The sequence below is a fragment of the Myotis daubentonii genome, chromosome 2, assembly GCF_963259705.1.
Source record: "Myotis daubentonii chromosome 2, mMyoDau2.1, whole genome shotgun sequence".
NCBI classification, from domain to species: domain Eukaryota; kingdom Metazoa; phylum Chordata; class Mammalia; order Chiroptera; family Vespertilionidae; genus Myotis; species Myotis daubentonii.
The window spans coordinates 101,043,491-101,063,404 of NC_081841.1; positions in this window are offsets into that span (position 1 = coordinate 101,043,491).

Consider the following 19,914-nt stretch of genomic DNA (forward strand, 5'->3'; position numbering starts at 1 on the left):
GAACCAGGCAATGTTGCTCAGCCTGCGGGTGGCCCCTCACTTTGCTGCAGTTCTCCCTGCTCCTTAAGCTGAACCCTGGGGCTGCCTGCGGAGGTCACAGCACCTTGTATGTCATGCAAAAAATATTTCCCAGCCCAGCGCTGTGCCTCCAGCTGTGAAATTGATTAGTGGCCTTAAAGTCCCCAAAGAGTCTCTACTGCCAGCTGTAGTTGCTATTTTAAAACTGCAGCAGTAAAGAGTGTGTGAGAAAGAAAGGCATTGTGTATTATATAACAGAAAAAAAGAAATTTCTTTTCTCGAAGCTAGAGGATGGCACACTCAGGAGAAGAAATGTGGCATGCTTTCACTTCTTATGTTAGAACCTTTTTTTGTTGGAATAGCCTAACTTTTAGTTAATTGTTACAAAGCTACTTCTGAAAGCAGTACCAAGAAATTTAACTTGTAAGGATTCAAGACTGACTGTGGAATTAGAAGCTGAAAATGAGCCAGTGCCAATTCTGGGGAAGGTGTGCTTCTAGTGAAACTCTTGGCCAGAGAGAACTGTCCACACCTATTCTGGAACTGGGAGAGAAATCTAAAGTGCTTTCTATAGCAGACATGACAGGTTCTAGTGATTACTCAGACCTGAATTTTCCCCTCCTAGTTCATTGCTTTCCATAAGAATGAATTATAAAGGTCCAGTTAAAACCTGGGAGTCATTCATTGCCAGAGGATGTGAGAATACTAAACCTACAGAAAAAAATGCAGCCAGGTATGAACTACTCGGTTCTATTAATCTAGCCATAACTTTACCCAGCAAGCATGTATTGAGCATCTACTATATGGAAGACGTGTTAAGCTCTGGAAATATGAGTAAAAAGGTACTTAGTCTATAGGATAGAAACAAGATGTGGTGAATGCTAAAACAAGTCTAGTTCAACCAGAACACGGAGGGGAAAACTGATGAAGAGACTGGAAAGGAGACTTCTATGCTGGGTGAAGAGAGAGAAGGCATTTCAGGCAGCAGGGGGAGCCTCTGCAGACCAGCCAGTCTAAAAACCGGACCTGAGGGGTCCTGGATGGCAGGAGCACTTGCAGAGGTGCTGGAGAGTGCGCAGGGAGAGAGGGCAGGCAGGGAGAGAGGGCAGGCAGGGAGAGAGGGCAGGCAGGGAGAGAGGGCAGGCAGGGAGAGAGGGCAGGCGGGGAGAGAGGGCAGGCAGGGAGAGAGGGCAGGCAGGGAGAGAGGGCAGGCAGGGAGAGAGGGCAGGCGGGATGGATTCTGCAGGCACTGAGGCAGGTGGAGCCGGGTTGTTCTAGCATAGTTTGCCAACATCATGTAGTTGGACAATAACTCTACCAGGAGTCTGAAGATGGCCTCTACAGGTGAGATAAAGAGGGCAGGGAGTTTGATATGAGATGACTAGAGAAGCAAAGTGAACATTTGTCTCCCCTTAGTTACGTCCTAATTGCTTCCATGACCAAAGCTGAGACTTCTCCAACCAAAGCAAGCAGACACTTCCGAGTCTCCGATGGGCACAGGCATAAAATTCATTGTTATAAGGTCGCAGACTATTTGGAAAATGCAACAAACAATTCACTTCTTTTGAAATTTCCTCATATTAGTCAAGAAAGGACAGAAAAATTATTTTTAATCATTGGGTATATATGGGGTTAAAAGTATTAGATACTACAGTTCCTAAAGCACCTTTTACAAATTCATCCATGTAACTCACATTTATTGAGCATAATATAATGACTACCACTTTCACTTTGTTTTGGTTTACTGGCGGGATTGTTTTTCCTGTTAGTGTTTTCTAGAAAATACTTCCTACTCTGTGCACAATGGTACCACATATTTTTTCTAAAGCACCTTTTAAACACATGCTAATATTCTGAAGTAGAAGGATGCTGCTTGACTCAAGAGGAAATGCCCACCCAGGCCCCAGCTACTGCTTAGGGAATAAGTTATATGAAACAAACAAATAGTAATCCATTGGCCCAGATGTTTTATTTTTAGTTAATACAAAGCCAATTAGATTTTTACACAGTGGGGGGTGGAGCAAGATTCATAATAGGAAAATATATTAACTATGAAAAAATGAAGTGGGGGTCCACCCACAGGCTGAGCAACATTGCCTGGTTCCACCTCTCTGAATGGAGCTCAAAGCCCATAGGTGGAAAAGCTACAAACATAACATTGGAGGTAAATGTGTTCTTTATTCATAAACTTCGCAACATGGCAACTCAGAGGAGAAAACATCTCTCATGCACCCTGCTGTCTTTTGATCTGACTTGCACTATTTAAAATTTTTTTAAATCATTATTTCAGGAGAAAAGATTCCTATAGATTTTTCATAACTCAGAACAATTCACACTGCCGGGGTCCAGCCCCAGCAGGTCCAGGGGTCCCCAAAGGTGTGGACGGAGTCGGCGAAGAAGGAATGACACGGAGACAGTGTTCAGTTGATCAGCAGCCTAGCCAGGATCTCTAGCCCGGATCTCCAGCCAAGTTCTGGTCTGGATCTCCAGAGAGGTTCTGCTTCGGATCTCCAGCGAGGTTCTGTGGCCATGTTCCCTCGCTAGGTTCTCCAGCCAGGTTCTGTCCAGGTTCTCCAGCCAGGTTCGGTCACCAGGTTCTAGTCAGGTTCTCTTGCCAATTTCTGTAGTCAGGTTCAGTCCAGGATCGTTTGCCATGTTCTCTCCAGCGAAGTTCTTCTGTCTGTAGGTTCTGTGTAGGTTCTGTCTGTAGGTTCTCTCTTCTTAGTTCTGTGTTCTAAGTTCTGCCTTCTGAATTCTGTCTGTTGTTGTCTTGTTGCATCTGTTTTTATACCAGTTGATTTCAATCCTATCAATCTCTATTACAAAGGTTAGGGCGTTTCTTATCTCCATTCCAGGGAGTAAAGATTATGTAGCTTAAGCATGATTGTTCATAGTTAAAGTGATTAATTACCCGCCTGGCACTTAGTTGAGGGGTTTTATTCCCTCCCTAACTTCAGGGGAAAATCCCTACCTGGGGATTCAACCTTTCTCAGAGAGGTGACCTTGGTTAAAACCCAGCGCCAAGAAGGTGAGCAAACATATTAAGAACCGTATGCCATATATGCCAGGTCCTTTGAAACAGCAAGGATGGACCGGCTCCCGGCATCATACCACAGCAAATGAATTTTGATTCCACATCCTTACTTATGAGACACATTATTATTATTATTATTATTATTATTATTATTATTATTTAAATACCTAGTTAAGTATGAGAGACAAGGAGGCCTGGTCTTGCTGATGGCTGGTGTCGCTGAGTTTACTCCAGCTGTAAAATGGGGCTAAACAAGGATGCTGAGAGGAGCTTGGGGTCATGACCAAATGGCTGCCATCAGTGAATACGTGTGAAGAGAACTTCCCAAATAGTTACAAGGAGAGGCAGGGACAGGGACTGAACGCCTATGGAAAGCAGTAGAGTTTGGTGAGCAAAGAGACCACAGCCAAAGAGAAAATCCAGAGTACCAGAGGAACCAGGGTGGGAATTTTGTGGCAAGCACAAATGATGACTAGACCATGGGAAGAAGAAAAACTAAATGGGTTGAGAATTTTGAATGTCACTCTAATCTAGTTTAAATCTAAGCTAGATAATCAAATAGCATCTATCAAAACCAAAAAACAAGCCATTAAGGAAAGAAAAGAAATCCCATATCAAATATACAAAATTATGTAAACAAGTGAAAAGAGTGGTTTGTACATAAATTTGCTCTTACCAGTTGTACTAGAAGCTTCAGAAATTTGATGTTTAAAATCTTTAAATATCTAAACCACATAATTGAAATTAAAAGCCAGACAATGGGCTTTGGGAAAGTATTTTTCATGCATGTGATTTGTGGTAGGAGAAGGAAATACAACATATGGCTCAAAGAATCTATTTACTCATCTGTTGCCTGGAGAGCCAAATCTTCATCTTCTTTTGTTAATTTTAATTTTTTAAAATTTTTTATGAAAGAGAGGGGAGGGAAAGAGATTTGTTATTCCGCTCATTTATGCATTCATTGGTTGATTCATGTATGTGCCCTGACCCAGATTGAACTCACAACCTTGGCATACTGGTAGAAGCACTAACTGACTGAGCCACCCCGCCATGCCCCAAATCTTCACCTTCTTAAGCATGCGGCCTGAGCCCCCAGCACAGTGCCTAGCAAACATTAGATTCCAGGAAAGGGTTGCTTTTGCACAATTTGAACTGACCAAGGCAAAATGACACAGGTACCAAAGATGCCTCATAGATACAAAATATTGATCACTCAGTTGTATCACTAAATACTCAACAAGTCATTTGACAGCAGGTTGGATATTTTTGAGAAGCCCACAACTTCTCACATGCTGGAGTAGGTTGTGCTGGTATTTACCCTCCTTCTGATATTTTTACAAGAGCCCCTTATTGTCAATCTCCATCTTCTCTCTCCTCCCCACAATATAAGACATTTCCAATAGGTAGTCAGTCATCTGTTCACTCATTCAAACACCCAATTGTTAGTCGCAAAGGCACTGCTTTTCAGAGAATAATTTGTGTGGCCGCTCAAAAACTTCATAAAGTTTAACTAACAAGCCTTGTCTTCATGAGAAGACAACGCAATTGTTTTCAAAGGGAATCTATTGAAAGGAAGAAGAGAGTAAGTTTCCCTGTAGTGAATAATGCCCTGGTTTGACTTAGAACTGGGAGGATTGAAACCAGAAGTTCACAACTTTTAGCGTTTGGTGTTTTCCTGTTCCAGTGAGACTATTTTCACAACACAAATTGCCCCCTTGATATTGGGGCAGGTGAAAACAATAGTCATGCCTCGTTTTATTTTTTACCAAGAATTAAAAGAATGTGAACAAGAATGCCTAGTAAAAGCATATTCAACTCTGCACTTTAAATGAACCAAGGCAGATAATTGTAGGAATTGGAGGCAACTTATTTCAATTGTATCGTCAGTGGAGGGCAGCACGTACCCACTCGCTAAATCTGTAAACGTGCTTCCACTTGCGTTTCCTGATGAAACCCTTACTCTGCCGCCAAAGGCGCAGGGATACAAGCGTTCGTATTGGCCACTGGCCACCAAGTGGCTTCCCGAAAGCAATGCTGACTCCACGTACAGACCACCCTGGACAGTGTAATTCAAAACATAAGGGAGCTATTGACACACAGAGATCAGCAAGACCGCGGCTCCGAACAGCTGGTAAACTCTGACGAGCGAAACCCCGGGTGTGAGTCTGCGTCTGCGTTTGAACTGAGCGCTGGGTGTGCGCGTGTAGGACTTCCTCCTGCAGGCGCTGGCTCGCACTCCGATCCCGCATCCAGCTCCCCGGAGAACTAGTCATAAGCGCAGGTCCCGTGGGGGAGAGTCAACCGCCAGATATTTGATCCCGGAGTTCGGAGGTGGGGCCGAGAACTCCCGTTTCTAACCAGCTCCCGGGAAACGCCGACGCTGCGGGATCTGGGGCCCCTGAGGCGCAGTGGGATGGGTGAGGGTGAGGAGGGAGACGGCTGGACGTCTGCAGGACGTGGCCCGTGGCGCTTCATCTTCCTTTGTGCTCGGCAGCAACCGAGGCACACGACTGACCCATCATCCCCAGTCCAGGACAAACTGCGTCCAGAGGAGTTCTCCTCCCGGAACGCGCGCAGCCCCGCCCGTCCACACCCTTCCCGTCTCTACGGATCCCCGCCTTTACCGATCCTCGCCCAACCCCAGCACCTCCTCTGCCCCACCTGAACCCCGCGCACAGTCCACCTTGTGCCCCGCGCCTCCTGCGCCCCATCCTTCCAGCCGCCGCTCCACCGGACCCCTCCGGCCTGATCTGCAGCACTCCCCGGAGGGAGTTAAGAAGTTAGTGAAACGGGAACTGGGGACCACGAACTTGGGTGGCCTGGCAGGGCCTGAAGAGGGTATAGCTGGCACGGGCGTGACTTTGGGGGCGCTTCAGGAGGCTTGCTTCCCTCCCTCTGGATGCGGTATTCAGCTGCTCTGGCTGTTGGACATTTAGCCCAAATGGAGGAATTCGGGTGAGCGTGAAGGAAGCTTCAGCACAGAGGAAACAGCCCGAGCCCAATACTAAGCTGGTACCCACCTTCCTCTTCCCTGGGCCCAAGCCTCCGCACACACCCAGGCAGGAGCGGCGCCAGCTCTTGGTTGTAGCCTGTATTCCTGCAGGTTTACAAGTGCACCGTGTCTCTAGATCACCCACCTACCTGCGTAGAAAGGAGGATTCCTGGATGTCAAAATTCCAGGAGACCCTGCGGCCGGCCTTCTGGTTCCGTAGGGGAGTGGGGGGAGGGGGATTCTCATGAAGTGACTTGTCCACGGTTATATTAATGAATTTTTGATTTTTAGTTTTCCAAGTATTAAATGTGGCTGGTCAGTCTGGACATAAATGTAAAAGACTAAGATAACTAGACAAAATGCTGACTTGGATTAAAAACACCTAATTCAGGGAAAACCTGATCTTATAGTTTGTGGGTGATCATATACTTACAGGGGAAGATTGCATTTCATTCTAGCTAGGTAGTGGACCAAGTGCTTAAGTCAGCAGGTGGATGTGGCTATGGCTGGCCTGCTTTGAGAAGAAATGGACAGACCACGGGTTCCATCTAGTGTTCTATTGCTAAAGAAACCTGCTAACCAATAACAGCCGTCAGAGGGCTGAGCAACCAGCTTCCAGAAATGCAGGCTGGCAATAGACCGCAAACGTCTTTAACTGTAATGAGTTCCTTTCCACAGGGGATGCCTCCCAAAAAGGCTTCCGGAGAGAAATAAGACTTCAACAGGGAGCCAGGGAGCTTTGGAACAAAGTGGTTTACATATGGTAGTTTATAGTTGGGTTAGTTTGTGTGTTAGGAAATATTTTCTCCCAGAGCCTCAATGACTGGGGAAAGGATATTTTTCAGAGAATAGTCAAGACTCTGTCAAAGCAAATTACTTATTTAATAAATTTTTCCCTAACTAGCTCGTAACCTGCATGATGTCGGGCAACTGGATTTTCTTGTTTCCTGATGTCACCCTAGGGTCTGGCAAAGTGTGTGACTGCATAATACAATATTTACTACAAATGAATTTAAAAGCATTGATGAATCAGAATGAGTCTGGCATTCTTGAAAACCACCCATGTAACTTACATGTCAGCCGAGGGCACTGTATTTGCTGGTATTTAGTTGCCATTGCCATGTCCCCTCCAAGGCTCTCACCCCCACCTCCTGCTGCAAGCATACCAGATGCTCCCCGGCTACCACATCTCTGCCTGAGGTTTCAGTGCTTTGCTTAGTGACTTTGAAAAGTTCCCTTTTCACTTAAAGTTATTCTGTGTGTGCTGATCCCAAAATAGAATCCAAACATTTTCCCCTGATTCCCCAAACACTATTTAGGTAGTAATGTGTTTCAGCCATATACCCAAGATTTGGGGGTTAAGGTTGGGGTTATATTATTATATAGATAGCAAGCAATTTAAGCCCTGAGCTTCCTTCTTTTCTCACTCTCAACTGTCTCAACAAGCACATCCAACTACCTCTAGACCAATGACCAGATTTCCATCTCTATCTGAACTCCACCAGTATGTTCAGCTGCTGCCTTTATATCTCCATTTGGGTGTTGTAAAAGGCTCCTCATGCTCCTATGATCACTGCAGCAATTCCAGGCATCACATCCAGATAAGAAACTTCCAGAAGCAGAAAGAGGCCATCTCCTCTGGTCTTCTTAATAGAAAAACAATCTTTCCCAAAAGCGTCTTAGCACAGCTCCACTTATATCTCATTGGCCAGAATTCAGTCACATGACCATCTCTAAGCCAATCATAGATTCAGGAATAGAATCACCACAATTGACTTAAACCAAAAAGGAACTTAACTCTGAACTTAATAATGTAAAGAAAGGATGGATATCTGAACAAAACCAGGTTTCTGTTGGCAAGCAAGTAGAGGAAAATGGATGCTGAGTAGTCATCCAACAATGTTTGCTACAGTAATGTATTCAAAAGAAATGCACATTACCATGTATCCTATGAAATAATCATGACAACACTGATGGAAAATATTATTAAGTATTATAAATCCCCATTTTGTTGCATTAATAAGTTCCTAAGCTTCAAGTTTGGGTGCTTTGAAATTTAATGTTAACTGGCCAAGAACATATCAGTGAAAGACTGTTTAGTTACATTTTTAGTTAAAGATTATCAATATTAAATTTAACTATTTTATTCATATTTTATTTTTCACTATAATTATTGACTGATGCTTTTCCTTTATGAAGTTCAAAGTTTTCATTTACAAAGAACTTTAATTACATAAATTAAATCATTTCAAACAATTGCAATCAAGGAGGTCAAAATCAATTTTCATCACTAAGATATTTCAATTAAGGAATACACAAGTACAAACTTAAAGGATTTTCAAAGATTATAAAGAGTTTAGCTATAAACAACCTGAGTGTCCTAGATAGAGGGTTAGATAAGTAAATTGTGATATAGTCATATGATGAAATAGTATGTGTTGCCTTTTCCACTGAATATGTAGCACCCACATATTTATAGTTTTCATTTATATAATTTGAAAAGGCACATGGAGATCACCACTTTATTTTATTTTTTTTAATTATTCTTTCTTTCTTTCTTTCTTTCTTTCTTTCTTTCTTTCTTTCTTTCTTTCTTTCTTTCTTTATTTTTAAATCCTTACCCGAGGATATTTTTCCATTGATTTTTTGAGAGAGTGGAAGAGAGAGGGAAAGACAGAGAGAAATATCGATGTGAGAGAAACACATTGATTGGTTGCCTCCTGCACGAGCCTTGAACAGGGCCTAGGCCGGGAAGGAGTCTGCAACTGAGGTACATGCCCTTGACCAGAATCTAACCCCGAACACCTTGGTACATAGGCCAATGCTCTGTCTACTGAGCCAAACCGGCTAGGGCTGGAGATCACCACTTTAAACTGCTTACATTCAGATCAATGTAACAACAAACATGAGACTACCTAGAAATGTGAGGTGGAGTCAGTTTGTGAAAGACCTTGAGTACTATTGTAAAGAGCTTGAAGAGAGAATGATGTAATACATCTACCAACAGAGTTACCTTAGGAAATTCAGGAGGATAAAAAAAAATTTAAAACGGTAGTATATAATATCTTGATAAAACAACTTGGAAGGTGAGGCCTTAATGGCTTAGATGGGAAGAGACAATAAAAAGGGGCTTGTAATACCAGTCTATGTAACAAATGAATAGAATTTTTGAGTGTGAATTGAGTGAGTAAAAACGATAAAGAGGGAAGTAGAGAAAAAGGAAGGAGGGCTGGACCATGTTACTGTGATTAGAAACCTGTGAAGGGTTTTGTATTTAATTCTAAATGCAATAGGACAATGATGGCGAACCTATGACACGCATGTCAGAGATGACACGCAAACTCATTTTTTTGGTTGATTTTTCTTTGTTAAATGGCATTTAAATATATAAAATAAATATCAAAAATATAAGTGTTTTACTATCGTTGCAAATATCAAAAACTTTCTATATGTGACATGGCACCAGAGTTAAGTTAGGGTTTTTCAAAATGCTGACACGCCGAGCTCAAAAGGTTCACCATCACTGCAATAGGAAATCCTTAAAGATTTTAAGCAGAGAATTTTTCCAAAATGGTAGTGGAGGAGTAAGTGGATGTTATACTGACACACCCCCAGGACCAAACTGGAATTACAACTAAAATACAGAAAAACCATCCTGAATAATCAACTGAAGACTAGCTGGAGAGAACCTGAAAACCAAGGATGGAACGTGGAGACACATAGAGGCTGGTAGGAAATATGGAGGTGCAAAAGGGCTGGCTGGGCTCCCACAGACAGCAGCTGAAGGTCCAGAAAGATATCTCAGTTGTGAGGGTTGCCACTGAGAACTCTGGGGTCTAAACCCCAAGCTAGGCTCCCCAGTCCAGAGCACCAGAACTGAGAAAGGTGCCCACAGAACATCTGGCTGTGTAAAGCAGCATCATTGCTATCTGTCAGGGAGAGACAGCTGGAAATGCAGGCACCTTCTTAAAGGGCCAACACACAAAATTTCATGTGTAGTCACTTACCTTGGGCTCTGGCAGAGGGAGGGCAGAATGAACTGGAGCTGTATGATCAGAAGCCAGGATTGGGGGTCCTGGGTTAGAACTCAGAAGGCAGATACGCTGTGGAGGACATCTTTCTCCAGCTGACCTTTGCTATCCAGGTGATTTTTGCCTGGGTGGGAGGGAGTTGCCCCACCCAACTGGAAAACACCTTACCCTACCCTGTAGGGTTTCTGAGGCCCATTAAGAGACTAACAATCAGCCTGCTGGCAGAAGCAATTGCCCCACCCTGTTGGAAAACCTTTTGCCCCACCCTATGTCAATAGCCTGAAGCTAATCAAGACTGAATATAATCAGACTGAAGCAGAGGTGGGTCTCTGGAGGCTTTGAGCTTTTGCCTGATCTAAATCAGGGCCCAGGGCTAGGAAAAGCAGACCTTGGTACACATCTTGGTCCTTTCCAAAGGCACCCAGCCCCAGCAGAGGGAGTCACAAGCTGTGGATTTCTGGTGGCTCCAAACAGGGTACTCAGATCCAGTTACAAACAGTGTCTGACACTAGAGATTGGGAGGCATAGCAGATCTTTTAAATACATAGTCACAAAACCAAACAGGCAGCCAAAATTGGGAGACAAAAATCAAGCCCCAAATGGAAGAACGAGAGAATTCACCAGAAGAAGAGCTAAATGAAATGGAGATAAGAAATTTATCAGACATAGAGTTCAGAATACTAATAACAAAGATGCTCAACAGCATGAGGAAAGATATAGTAACTATAAAGGATGACAAAGCACTAACAAAGAACACAGTGGAAGGAATACACAGCATATTGGGGAAGCCGAGGATCAGATCAGTGAATTAGAAGACAGAGTAGAAAAAAAAAATCACTCAATAACAGAACCAAAAAGAAAGAACAATTAGAAAACAGGAAGACAGCTTAAGGGAACAGTGGGACAATATGAAACAACAATACTCAGAGTTCCAGAAGGGGAAGAAAATGAGCAAGAGATTGAGAATGTACTTGAAGAAATAATGGCAGAAAAATTCCCTAATCTGGTAAAGGAAAAAATCACATAAGTTCAGGAGGCACAAAGAGTCCCAAGCATGTGCCCTAAATGGGAATCCAAATAGCAACCTTTTGTAAACAGGACAATACTCAACCAACTGAGCCACACCGGCCAGGGCAGATTATACATTGTTTATAGTAACAAAAATTAAAATAATTATTCTAAAAATCATGTAAATAACAGGCACCCATGTGGTAAAATATTATACTGTCATTACATGAGGTATACAAAAGATATGGAAAAATATTAACCATCTATTAAGTGAAAAAAGCAAGTTATGAAATACTAGATACACTAAAATCCTATTTTGTAAAAAATAATTAGCATACATAGAATAAGACTGAAAGAGTAGAAGCCAAAATGGCAATATCATTGACATTGAAAAAAATGAGCAATGTATGTTTTCTTCTTTTTCTGTATTTGCTAAATTTTTATTTATAATTCTGTAGTTGGATAATAATAGTGAATTAAGGGCTCAATTAATGTCATGATAAATTGAATCTATTTAAAATGTAAGGCAGTAAATGAATATTCTAAATATATTAGATGGCTAATATGTCTTCATCCAGTTTAAATCATCACTTGAACATAAAAAACAAAAGAATATAAAATACAGAGATCAGGAAAATGCTTATTACTTTCCAAAGCTTAAAAAGTAAATCAGCATGAAAACAATTATATTGTATTGAGGGGATATTCTAAAGAATACGCACTTTAGCTCTAGTCGGTTTGGCTCAATGGACAGAGCTTCAGCCTGAGGATTGAAGGGTCCAGGGTTCTATTCTGGTCAAGGGCATGTACCTCGGTTTCAGGCTCCTCCCTGGCCCAGGCCCTGTTCAGGGCTCCAGCAGGGGGCAACCAGTCAATGTGTCTCTCTCACATTGATGTTTCTCTCTGTCTTTCCCTCTCTCTTCCACTCTCTCTAAAAAAAATCAATGGAAAAATAGCCTTGGGTGAGGATTTTTTAACAAAAAAGAATGCTCACTTTATTCCCAAAAAACATCTCCAAATCAGCTTTAAGACAAACAGTAACAACTACATACTGCAAGGTGAGATAGAAAGGGAAAAGAGGTTGAAGAAATGTATTAAAAATTTCCATTAGAGAGAAACCAAGATGACAGCATAGGTAAACACCTGAAATTGCTGCCTCGCACAACCACTTCAAAAATACAACTAAAGACAAAACAGACATCACCCAGAACCACAGGAAGGCTGGGTGAGTGGAAATTCTACAACTAGAAGGAAAGAGAAAAGCACACTGAGACTCAGGAGGTGTGGAAGTAAAGTGCAGAGGTATGGAGGCGCGCGCCGAAAGGGCTGGCAACGGAGGACGCCGGTGTCTTTTTCAATAGGGAGGGAGTCTCAAGCTCCCTACTGCCCTGACTCCAGTTCCCGGCAAGTCTCTGGGGACCCAGACTCATACGGGGAGAAACTGGACTGTCTGGCAGCGATGGAACTCGAGGGCAGCTTTCTCAGAGGTGCTGCAGTGATTACTGCAGGACACTGAAACCCAGGGGCCTCTTAGGGCAGGACTGAGGACCAGCCATAGTTGTTTGCTCCGCCCTGTTGATTACCTGAGACTCCACCACACCCAAGCTGCTACCAGAGACTTTTGCATATGAATGGGCTGGACCTTTGAGTTCTAAAATTACCTAACAAACTGCAGCTGGGTCAGAGAGAACCAGAACATCCAAAAGAAGGCTCAAGGCCCCACAGCTGCTTGCATTGCTTCACAGCTGGGCCTCATCTGGGCACCTCCAAACCACAAACAAAGAAGAAGAATCTGCAGATCTCTCCATAGCTCCTGCTAGGTAGCCTCAGGCAAAGGCTAAATTAGCACCTCCTTAGAGATCCAAGAGCCAGTGTACCCAGTGGTCAGAGTGGGACCATCCAGATTACAACTCCTCAGATCCATAAGGGACACACTCAGGGGGCAGACTCAGGGAGCACCAAAGCCCCACTGAAGCAAGTCTTTCCCCAGAAGGGTGTCTTCAGCACAGAAGTTCTTCCACTGTAGACACAGCTGACTCTCACAGACAATTGGCCTGGAGGTCAATTCCTCCTAGTGATGCCAACAACAATCAAGGCTTAACTACAACAAGACTATGCACACAGCCCACAAAGGGGTGCACCAAGAGTGTCCACCTCAGGTAATTGGGGAGGCTGAGCCACTGGGCCCTATAGGACACCTAGCACAGAAAGCCACTCTATCAACACAGGGAAGCAGCCAAAATGTAGAGACAAAGAAACAGATCACAAATGACAGAAATGGAGGAAAGCAAACTACTGGATATAGAGTTCAAAACCACACTTATAAGGTTTTCAAGAATTTTCTAGAAACTGCTGATAAACTTAATGAGACCCTCAAGGATATGAAAAAGGACCAACTAGAAATTAAGCATACACTGACTGAAATAAAAAATAATATACAGATATCCAACAGCAGACAAGAGGATCTCAAGAATCAAGTCAAAGATTTAAAATATGAAGAAGCAAAAAATACCCAACCGGAAAAGAAAAAAGAATCCAAAATATCAAGATAGTGTAAGGAGCCTCTGGGACAACTTCAAGCGCACCAACATCCGAATTATAGGGGTGCCAGAAGAAGAGAGAGAGAGCAAGGTATTGAAAACCTATTTGAAGAAATAGTGACAGAAAACTTCCCCTACCTGATGAAAGAAATAGACTTACAAGTCCAGGAAACTCAGAGAACCCCAAACAAAAGGAATCCAAAGAGGATCACACCAAGACACATCTTAATTAAAATGCCAAGAGCAAAAGACAAAGAGAGAATCTTAAAAGCAGCAAGAGAAAGACAGTCAGTTACCTACAAGGGAGTATCCATATGGATGTCAGCTGATTTTTCAACTGAAACTATGCAGGCCAGAAGGGAGTGGCAAGAAATATTCAAAGTGATGAATGCCAAGAACCTACAACCAAGATTACTTTATCCAGCAAAGCTATCATTCAGAATTGAAGGTCAGATAAAGAACTTCACTGATAAGAAAAAGCTAAAGGAGTTCATCACCACGAAATGCTGAAAGGTATCCTTTAAGAAAAGGAAGAAGAAGAAGAAGAAGAAAGGTAAAGATAAAAATTGTGAACAACAATTACATATCTTTCAACAAGTGAATCTAAAAATCAAGTGAATAAAAAATCTGATGAACAGAATAAACTGGTGAATATAATAGAATCAGGGGCATAGAAAGGTAGTGGACTGACAATTCTTGGGGATGGGGAAAGGGGTGTGGGAGGTGGGGGAAGAGACTGGACAAAAATCATACACCTATGGATGTGGACAGTGGGGGGGGGGGCGGGGTAAGGGCAGAGGGTGGGGTGGGAACTGGGTGGAGGGCAGTTATGGGGGGAAAAAGTGGAACAACTGTAATAATCTGAACAATAAAGATTTATTTAAAAAAAAGAAAAAAATTTCCATTAGAATTCACATCTCCCTACTCCCTTCCTGACCTTCCCCCAGCAGTTTTCCATGTCAGGTGACTCTGGTAATTAGGCTGCTAAGCATATCACTAGGTTATAGCTTAGTGGAGAGAATGGAGTGCTTTTCAATAAATGTCCCATGTTTAGAAACCATTTAACATATGATGAAAATCCATGCTTATGTTGGGGTCCTATATTTGCATTCTATATAAACAGCAAGGAAGATTTGACTCTGATTAGATATGTAAGTGCTATTGATTTTTTAAAAACATAGTTGAACAGGATAGATAGATATAGATATAGTATATTAGAAATAGCTCATCAAGCATCTGGAGCTTTTGATGGGATTACAATAAATTTGAGAGCTGACTTTCTTATAGTACTGAGTCCTCCTATCAATGAACATGGTATATGTCTACATTTATATGTTTTTAATGTCTAATAAAGTTTTATACTTTTCCTCAGAGGTTTTAAGCATTATTTGTTAGATTTATGCCGGGAGCCGGTCCATCCTTGCTGTTTTAAGGGACCTGGCATATATGGCATACGGTTCTTAATATGTTTGCTCACCTTCTTGGCGCTGGGTTTTAACCAAGGTCACCTCTCCGAGAAAGGTTGAATCCCCAGGTAGGGATTTTCCCCTGAAGTTAGGGAGGGAATAAAACCCCTCAACTAAGTGCCAGGCGGGTAATTAATCACTTTAACTATGAACAATCATGCTTAAGCTACATAATCTTTACTCCCTGGAATGGAGATAAGAAACGCCCTAACCTTTGTAATAGAGATTGATAGGATTGAATCAACTGGTATAAATACAGATGTAACAAGACAGCAAGAGACAGAGCTTAGAAGAGAACCTACAGACAGAACCTACACAGAACCTGCAGACGGAAGAACTTCGCTGGAGAGAACATGGCAAAAGATCCTGGACTGAACCTGACTACAGAAATTGGCAAGAGAAACTGACTAGAACCTGGTGACTGAACCTGGCTGGAGAACCTGGACAGAACCTGGCTGGAGAACCTAGCGAGGGAACATGGCCACAGAACCTGGCTGGAGATCTGAAGCAGAACCTCTCTGGAGATCCTGGCTAGGCTGCTGATCAACTGAACGCTGTTTCCGTGTCATTCCTTCTTCGCCGACTCCGTCTACGCCTTTGGGAACCCCTGGACCTGCTGGGGTTGGACCCCGGCAGATTTATTCATGTTTTCCAAATGTTTGTTACCATTGTAAAATGATATTTTAATATTTTATTTTTGGGTTTTGTTTTTGTTTGTTTTTTACACTAAGCAACCTAAAGGGTTGTTTTCTCAATATTTTATTTTTTAAATATTTGTTGCTATTATATTAAATATGCAATTGACTTTAAAATATTGATCAGTGCCCAGCAAACTGCCAACCTCTTTTTATTACTTATATTTTATCTGTAGAATTTTTGTATTTTCTATATACACACTCACATCATCTATGATATAACTCAGATTTTTCTCCTTTCCAAAGCTTATGCTTATTTCATCTTTTTATTGTATTGATTAATAACTCTACCACAGTATTGAAGAGAGGTGGTAATATTAAACATCTTTGTTTTATTCTCAGTCTCAAAGAAAAGACTTTCAGTGTTTCGTTACGTATATTTTGTTGCAGAGTTCTTATGAAGCAACAGGTTGAGTGTTTTAAATTCTACTTTTGAATTAGTCTTTGATTATGCCTACTTCTCTATCTCCACCATCAGCATTCTAACAAGCCTCCTCTGAGCTATTCCCAAACCTTAAATGTTCCAAGGTACTGCCCCAATCTACCACCCCAAACTTTGCCATTACCTTCAGCTTCCTTGCCCAACACATAGTTTGCGCTGCGCTCTAGTTCCACTGGCCTTTTTCAATTCCCTGAAAGCCCCAGGGTTGACTCCACTTTACAGGAGCTGACGCCCTTCCTTCAGGAGCTCCATTTTCCTCCAACTCACGAATATTGGAAACAGCACGTAGGAAAGTTGGGTTAATGATCTCATCATGCTGTGCCTGCCAACTCTCCTCATACTTCTCGTTTGGCATCCCACGTTGAGGTTTTTAGTATTGGTTTAGTCCCCTTTCCTTCTTTAGTTGCTATGGTGAATTATTTTGCTGTAATTTTTTGTTGATGGTTTCACTGTTTGGGTTATTTATTATTACTATTTTGGCCTTGAAAATTGGGATTGCATGAGATCAGTTTACTCTGGCATCTTGAGTTGTGGCCAAAGCACTCCAGTCTCTGCCTCCATTCTTATATGGCCTTCTTTACTTTTTTCTGTGTCTAATTTCCCTTCCCTTCTCCCTTATTTTAAGTGATTGTATTAGGGCCCACCCAGATAATCCAAGATGACCTCACCATCACAAGATCCTTAATTAAATCACAACTGCAGACACTTTTTCAAAATAAGGTAACTTTCACAGGTTTGAGGCAATCGGGTATGGATATCTTTTTTTTGTGGGGGGGGGGTACTTTTCAGCCTATCACTATAGACTCACACTTCCTAAAACATAAAAACTTGGCACTCCATCAGTCTTGTTTCTAATATGTAAACAAATACATTTAACAAGAAATGCTAGACAACTCAACCAGGACCCAACCATGGTTCTTCAAGCAACAATGCCAGCGGTTTGGTGAGTTGCCCTCTGGCCAACCATTTAACATTTCCCTGAAGGGTCTTCTCACATCTACACCATTGATTACCTTCATTTCCTCTAGCACAGCAATTAGTGAAAACAATTCATTGTAGGAAGCATACAGCCTTAAAAAGAAATGTTTTTGAAATGTGTAGCTTGAAAGAACAGAGCAAATCTCAGAGCGAGACATCAATCAGCGGCCTCCTGCATGCCTACTGGGATCAGCCCACAACCCGGGCATATGCCCTGGCCAGGAATAGAACCAGCAACCCTTCCCTGCATGGAACCACACCCAGCCTACTGAGCCACACCTGCCAGGGCCCACAGTTGACTTTTGAAGACTGCGGTTCAGTGCCTATGTGAAAGGTGCCCAGAGAGCTCTCGTGACAGGAAGCAACGCTGTCCCCAGCACAGCCTTCCGCAAGCTGACCCTTCCACGGGAGGCGAAGCAGGAGACAAGCGCCATGACACAAGCTGCCACAAGAATGCAGGACAACTTTCCCTAGCTGCAGGCGATGCCGAAAGGCACCCTCTGTCTCTAGCCCTTCCTGCGTCGAACTGTTTTCTTCAGGCGCTCTTGCCATTTGGCAAACACCATTATCTCCTTGCCCCCAGGAAGCAGGCCTCAACAGATGAGGAAAAGAAATTACTGATAAATTACAGCCCTGGGTCAGGTCACGTGATGAGTAACGGGGCGGAGCCAGATTAGAACCCAGCGCTATTCTTTCCAGCGTCTGTGCGGGTATGCGCTGCCTCCGCACCTTGCCTCCCGCACCGTGCCTCCCGCCCTTGTTCTGTTCTGGGTCTATTGTCCCTGATCTAGTGGCCTCCACAGGCTCTGAGCTGGAGGAGGATCAGGCAGAGGTGGAGGAGGATCGGGCACTCTTAGCTCCTGGGGAGGCGGCGCACGGTCTGCAGCCAGGCGTCCCGCGGCCCGCGCCACGCCGCCTCCGCAGTTCCCTCTAGCGGTACGGCGGCGTCCCCGCTGCCCTGCCCTGCAAAGTCGGAGCCTCCAGGCTATCAGGGAGCTTTCAGGGTCAACTAGGGTGCCCAACGATCCTATTACAGCCACAATCACTAAGCACCGATGACTAGAGGCCAGACAGTGTCCTAAGTGGTCACTTTGGTGGTTACTACATTCCACCCTGGCCACGGCCGCGTGGGGGAAGCGCTGTCACTGTGTCCTGCTTACAGTGGAAGTGAGGCCCAGACAGGCCAAGTCCTTAGCCAGTCACAAGGCTTGAAGTGGCCTGGCCAGAGCTCAAACCTGCTGCTCTGTCCTCGGAGCGCCTGGCTGTTAAATAGAACAAGGTCTGGGCCATTCTTAGAAAATGCTATTCTTACTAAATGTTAAAATGTAGCACCGTATTTTGCAGACGAGTTGTAAACAGGATGAGCTTGAACTGGAGGCAATGGGGTAAATATAGCCTACTGTAAAGAAATCAATGTGTTTGACCGAATAGTAAAGGCTGAGCCTCCCTTGGGGAGGCAGAGCTTTGGATATGAATCCCTGTCTCCTTTACTTGCTGCAAGTAAATAAAATACCTTGTGACAACCTCTCTGGATCTTAAATAGAACACCCCGTCTTGAACCCCTTGAGCTGGGTAACATGGCCACTGTCCCTACCGTTGGCCCGAGTTCAAAAGCTGTGATAGGCCCCGTAGGTAGCCCCTGTGCTTTGAGAGCTTGAGGTAAAAGGGGACAAGGGACCCTGCTCTGAAGGAGACAGGGTGGTGGACAGGAACAGCCGGGGCCCGCCACCAGCTCTGACCTGTGGAGAAATCATCTGGGCAAGGTAGCTCTGGAAGAGACCAGATTTCTGCTCTTCAAGTGCCTGGGCTTGGACATTAATGTTTATTTCAGAGGGAAATAAGTGACCCCTTTGTTCCCTCTGGACACCAGGAGACCACCTAGATTGGGAAGAGCCCCTCTTCAGGTTTGGCTCTCACCTGGCAAGCGTCCTCTCCTATATATTCTGTGGCCTTTGTCCTGTTTCTGTGTTTGGTGTGCTTCATGGTTTTGAAAACAACAAGAAACAACTCTAAAGGCTATTTATTCATAGCCTTTTTAGTGGTGGTTAGCATTCATTCTGTGGCACTTTTACAAGCCCAAATGGGTGTAAATAGTATCTTGTATCTACTGTGGTAATTACCAGGGCTTATTTTTAGTAAGCATAAAAATCAAAGAAGCAATGCAAGAAACCCAGCTCTGAAGGCTCCATATCTTTATCTTTCCGTAGTTGGAAGCATTTTAGAGAATAATTATCACTTCCATTACTTTCATAGGATGGTTTGGATAAAACACTCATCATTAATGTAAATTCAATTTATAATTAAACAAGAGAAGCCATCAATTTAGGTTATTTTCAACTACTTATGAAATGAAAGGATGTTGGCTCTTTGGCTGAGTTGCTTTACAGAAGGTGATAATCTTCAGATGAACAACCTCCTTCTATAACCAGTGTGCTCTATGGAGACATGTATGTACATAAATACTCCTGAATGATGAGAATACAGTGATATTTAAATACTGCAATAGAGGCCCTAGCTGGTTTGGCTCAGTGAATAGAGAACTGGCCTGCAGACTGAAGAGTCCCAGGTTCGATTCCAACCAAGGCACATGCCTAGATTGCGGGTTCAATCCCCAGTAGGGGACCTGCTGGAGGCAGCCAATCCATGATTCTCATCATTGATGTTTCGCTCTCTCACCCCTTCTTCCTTTCTCTCTGAAATCAATAAAGAA